This window comes from Oncorhynchus keta, unplaced genomic scaffold (genome assembly GCF_023373465.1).
Source record: "Oncorhynchus keta strain PuntledgeMale-10-30-2019 unplaced genomic scaffold, Oket_V2 Un_contig_21779_pilon_pilon, whole genome shotgun sequence".
Taxonomy (NCBI): domain Eukaryota; kingdom Metazoa; phylum Chordata; class Actinopteri; order Salmoniformes; family Salmonidae; genus Oncorhynchus; species Oncorhynchus keta.
Genome location: NW_026282597.1, coordinates 56,757 through 62,756, shown reverse-complemented (window position 1 = coordinate 62,756; position 6,000 = coordinate 56,757). Strand labels below are relative to the sequence as shown.

General features: G+C 44.6%; 1 pseudogene across 1 annotated transcript; it reads right to left on the bottom strand.

Moving 5' to 3' along the window:
• Window positions 1-468: 468 nt before the first annotated feature.
• Window positions 469-2,456, bottom strand: LOC127921208 (C-C motif chemokine 13-like; annotated as a pseudogene). The gene is made up of 3 exons (XR_008108416.1): window positions 1,820-2,456; window positions 1,494-1,609; window positions 469-1,246 (listed from the first exon to the last, which is right to left on the bottom strand). The product of XR_008108416.1 is annotated as a C-C motif chemokine 13-like (transcript).
• Between the last annotated feature and the right edge of the window lie 3,544 nt (window positions 2,457-6,000).

Genomic DNA, 6,000 nt, shown 5'->3' with positions numbered 1-6,000 from the left:
TCTCTCTCTCTCTCTCTCTCTCTCTCTCCCTCTCTCTCTCTCTCTCTCTCTCTCTCTCCTCTCTATAGTAGAATAGACCTAGAATAGCTATATCAGTATAGTAGAATAGACCTAGTTACAACCCATTAATATCTATATCTATATCAGTAGAATAGACCTAGTTACAACCCATTAATATCTATATCAGTATAGTAGAATAGACCTAGTTACAACCCATTAATATCTATATCAGTAGAATAGACCTAGTTACAACCCATTAATAGCTATATCAGTAGAATAGACCTAGTTACAACCCATTAATATATATATCAGTATAGTAGAATAGACCTAGTTACAACCCATTAATATCTATATCAGTAGAATAGACCTAGTTACAACCCATTAATATCTATATCGGTATCGTAGAATAGACCTAGTTACAACCCATTAATATCTATATCAGTATAGTAGAATAGACCTAGTTACAACCCATTAATATCTATATCAGTAGAATAGACCTAGTTACAACCCATTAATATATATATCAGTAGAATAGACCCAGTTACAACCCATTAATATCTATATCAGTAGAATAGACCTAGTTACAACCCATTAATATCTATATCAGTAGAATAGACCTAGTTACAACCCATATATATCCATTAATACATTAATTGGATAATATGAACCACTCTTTCACAGGATGTTTGAAATTTTCACAGGCTTTATAAAATATTAAATAGGTTACATGTCAAATATGTTTACAGTTTTAGAAAAATAAACAATTAGTTTATCCTAGACCTAGTACATTACATTGAGCCTCCTCTATACCAATCTCAGATAGGATATTAACCTAGTACATTACATTGAACCTAATCTATACCAATCTCAGATAGGATATTAACCTAGTACATTACATTGAACCTAATCTATACCAATCTCAGATAGGATATTAACCTAGTACATTACATTGAACCTAATCTATACCAATCTCAGATAGGATATTAACCTAGTACATTACATTGAACCTAATCTATACCAATCTCAGATAGGGTATTGACATGCATGACAAGGTTTGTGTCACTAATGGCAACCTATTCCCTTTAAAGTGCACCAACAAGGGTTGGGGTGTTAGAGGGTGATGGTAGTTGATGACATCATCGTCGTCTTGGCAGTAGTCGATCTGCTCTGAATCTTGGTCACATGACTCTGGACCCAGGCTTTAGAAGGGTCAACACAAAATGTCTTCCCTTTCTTTGTGGTGAAACTGCAACAGATACACAACACATTGTCTCCCAGAACATCCAGTCTGTAATATGAACGGCTCCGTCTTGTCTTGTACAGTGTAGCCTGGATGTAGCCTGGTTCCAGGTGTGTTTGTGCTATCATACCAACTCCTTGTCACTCCTGGTCGTGTTTGGCATGACAAGGAGTTGACGTGAAGTCACAAACAGATCTGGGACCAGGCTATAGCCCAGATGTTTACAGTTTACAGTAGACTATGCTTTACTTACATCAGTGCTTTGCGAGGGCAGCTACTGGAGGTTGTTCTGAGAGAAACTACTTGTTGAAGAGGGATCCTCGCTGAATTTCATACAGCAGTCAGGTGCTATTTCCAACGCGATGACACCTGTAAACAAACCACAGTTAACATAACGATCTCCAGGTATGTCTCCAACAGCGTATTACACAGCATTGCTACACACACACACACACACACACACACACACACACACACACACACACACACACACACACACACACACACACACACACACACACACACACACACACACACACACACACACACACACACACACACACACACACACACACACACCTGCAGACGTCGTGTGGAGGGAGCAGAGCAGTCCCAGGAGGAGTAGAGCAGTCAGGGTCTTCATGGTTCAGAGATGGTTGAGATGCTGAAGATTGTATTGTTTGAGATGTTCTCTGATGTTCTGGTCTCTGATGCTCTGGTCTCTGATGCTCTGGTCTCTGATGCTCTGGTCTCTGATGCTCTGGTCTCTGATGTTCTGGTCTCTGATGCTCTGGTCTCTGATGCTCTGGTCTCTGATGCTCTGGTCTCTGATGCTCTGGTCTCTGATGCTCTGGTCTCTGATGTTCTAGTCTCTGATGCTCTGGTCTCTGATGTTCTGATGTTCTGGTCTCTGATGCTCTGGTCTCTGATGTTCTGGTCTCTGATGTTCTGGTCTCTGATGCTCTGGTCTCTGATGCTCTGGTCTCTGATGCTCTGGTCTCTTATGCTCTGGTCTCTGATGCTCTGGTCTCTGATGTTCTGGTCTCTTATGCTCTGGTCTCTGATGCTCTAGTCTGGTTCTGTGTCAGAAGTCTAGCTGATGCTCTGGCTATATGTCTGAGGTCTGATCTGACCTGTCTTTTATACAGAGAGCTGGTCCATCAGACCCATTGACACTTGATGGGGGAATCTCCCCTCTACTCCTTCATTCACTCTGAATATCTTTCTAAGAACGAACATTCTGCCCTTCAGGTTCCTCTTCTTCAATTCTCTGTAACTCTGTTTCCTCCAGGATGTTCAGCAGCGCTGCTATTTTCTGAAATACTCAGAATACATTTACTGGAGAATTGCATATCAAAGGAAGGGTATTAAAGTGGACTATATACTATATGATACATTACATCAAATACAACAACTGTTCAGATTAAATTCAATTCTCTACATCATAACCAACTCGTTTCTAAGTTACACTTAAATTCAACTATGTCTCTTTCGACTTTTAAATGCAGATATAAGGATGTGTCCATGTTGATAAGAACAATACCTGTATTGCTGTTCTCACTCAGGATTCTTTCTAAGATCCTGTCTCCTCAGATCTCTCCTCCTCATCTTTCTTTTCAATGCCTCACTGTTGCAGCAGAATCCCTCAGACATATTACTGCTTATTAAATCCATACACAGACTGTGGGTATTATTTCCAATTCATTCAGATATATAAAAAAGTCATTTTTATTTAGAAGAATTATAAATAACAAAGGCTACAATATTGGTCCCTGTAGGCTGCCCACATTCGGCAAACAAGCAATTTGCTCATCGGCTCCACGATGGTCCTCAAGGCAGGTGGCCCCAAGGTAGGTCGCCCCAAGGCAGGTGAGGAGAAGAACTGTGTGCAAACCATGCCCCAAAATATTCTAATGAGCCCCGCCTCAACACTATGAAGTAGCTGGCACTGGATGTGGACTAACCCATTGGGTTGGTGTGGGCTTGGTGTGGATTAGCCCGTTGGGTTGGTGTGGATTAGCCCGTTGGGTTGGTGTGGGCTTGGTGTGGATTAGCCCGTTGGGTTGGTGTGGGCTTGGTGTGGATTAGCCCGTTGGGTTGGTGTGGGCTTGGTGTGGATTAGCCCGTTGGGTTGGTGTGGATTAGCCCGTTGGGTTGGTGTGGGCTTGGTGTGAATTAGCCCGTTGGGTTGGTGTGGGCTTGGTGTGGATTAGCCCGTTGGGTTGGTGTGGGCTTGGTGTGGATTAGCCCGTTGGGTTGGTGTGGGCTTGGTGTGGATTAGCCCGTTGGGTTGGTGTGGATTAGCCCGTTGGGTTGGTGTGGGCTTGGTGTGGACGAGCCCGTTGGGTTGGTGTGGGCTTGGTGTGGACTAACCCGTTGGGTTGGTGTGGGCTTGGTGTGGATTAGCCCGTTGGGTTGGTGTGGGTTTGGTGTGGATTAGCCCGTTGGGTTGGTGTGGGCTTGGTGTGGATTAGCCCGTTGGGTTGGTGTGGGCTTGGTGTGGACTAACCCGTTGGGTTGGTGTGGGCTTGGTGTGGATTTGCCCGTTGGGTTGGTGTGGGCTTGGTGTGGGCTTGGTGTGGACGAGCCCGTTGGGCTGGTGTGGGCCTGGTATGGACGAACCCGTAGGGATGGTGTGCTCTTTATGTGGTCTTGGTGTGGACTAACCCATTGGGATGGTGTGGGCTTGGTGTGGACTAGCCCGTTGGGATGGTGTGCTCTTTATGTGGTCTTGGTGTGGACTAACCCGTTGGGATGGTGTGGGCTTGGTGTGGACTAGCCCGTTGGGATGGTGTGCTCTTTATGTGGTCTTGGTGTGGACCAGCCCATTGGGCTGGTGTGGGCTTGGTGTGGACAAGCCCGTGCCCACATGGGGCAAATGGGGTCATGTTTGCTGGGTGGTAACTGTAGTTTGTTTCAATTCATTTATTCATAAATACATTCATTTGTTAATTTATTTATTCCTTCATTCACTTCTCTGAGCAGACATTTAAAAATTATTCTGTATTTTAATGAAAATGTTTGTTATTTGCATGCCAGTTCAGTTACTGTCAGTCCCTACCTGTTTCCACCAGTAACTCTGTGCAGTACTGTGAACTCTGGCTTCAAATTATTACAAACATTTTGAGAATGACAATGAGAGAAGAGAGCTGCAGTGTTTGTTCTTAGAAAAGCCACAGTCATTTGCATCATACGAGGTTCTGGTGACAGAACAGGGAAGTGAGAGTTGTTTTAAAAAGACGTCTCTCTTTACTTGAGTCTTTCTGAACTGAACAAAAACAGGATACTTGGTTCAGTGCACGTGTCAGCTAAATATGCATCTTCACTTGAAACTTATTTACGTCACACCCTGATCTGTTTCACCTGTCCTTGTGATTGTCTCCACCCCCCTCCAGGTGTCGCCCATCTTCCCAATTATCCCCTGGGTATTTATACCTGTGTTCTCTGTTTGTCTGTTGCCAGTTTGTCTTGTTTTGTCAAGCCAACCAGCGGTTTTGTGTCAGCTCAGCTCTTCCCTCGTCCTCCTGGTTTTTAACCCCTGCCTGTCCTGACGCTGTACCCACCTGTCAGACCACTCTGCCTGCCCCTGAGCCTGACCCTGACCCTGAGCCTGAGCCTGAGCCTGACCCTGCCCCTGAGCCTGACCCTGACCCTGACCCTGACCCTGACCCTGAGCCTGACCCTGAGCCTGCCCCTGACCCTGACCCTGAGCCTGACCCTGACCCTGACCCTGACCCTGACCCTGACACTGACCCTGACCCTGACCCTGACCCTGAGCCTGACCCTGCCCCTGAGCCTGTCTGCCGTCCAGTACCTTTGCCCCTTTTGCTGCTATAAACATTGTTACTGCGACACAGTCTGCATCTGGGTCTTACCTCGACCCCTGATAATTTAATCATATAGAAAGAGAGCCATCAGTCAGTATGATTGTAGAGCCAGAAGGTTCAGTCAGTATGATTGAAGAGCAAGATGGGTCAGTCAGTATGATTGAAGAACAAGATGGGTCAGTCAGTATGATTTTATAGACAGATGGGTCAGTCAGTATGATTGTATAGACAGATGGGTCAGTCAGTATGATTGTAGAGCCAGATGGGTCAGTCAGTATGATTGTATAACAGATGGGTCAGTCAGTATGATTGTAGAGCCAGATGGGTCAGTCAGTATGATTGTAGAGCCAGATGGGTCAGTCAATATGATTGTAGAGCCAGATGGGTCAGTCAATATGATTGTATAACAGATGGGTCAGTCAGTATGATTGTAGAGCAAGATGGGTCAGTCAGTATGATTGTATAGACAGATGGGTCAGTCAGTATGATTATATAGCCAGATGGGTCAGTCAGTATGATTGTATATCCTGATGGGTCAGTCAGTATGATTGTAGAGACAGATGGGTATATGATTGTATATCCTGATGGGTCAGTCAGTATGATTGTATAGACAGATGGGTCAGTCATGATTATATAGCCAGATGGGTCAGTCAGTATGATTGTATGAGATGGGTCAGTCAGTATGATTGTATAGACAGATGGGTCATTATATAGCCAGATGGGTCAGTCAGTATGATTGTATAGACAGATGGGTCAGTCAGTATGATTGTATAACAGATGGGTCAGTCAGTATGATTGTAGAGCCAGATGGGTCAGTCAGTATGACTGTATAGACAGATGGGTCAGTCAGTATGATTGTAGAGCCAGATGGGTCAGTCAGTATGATTGTATAACAGATGGGTCAGTCAGTATGATTGTAGAGCCAGATGGGTC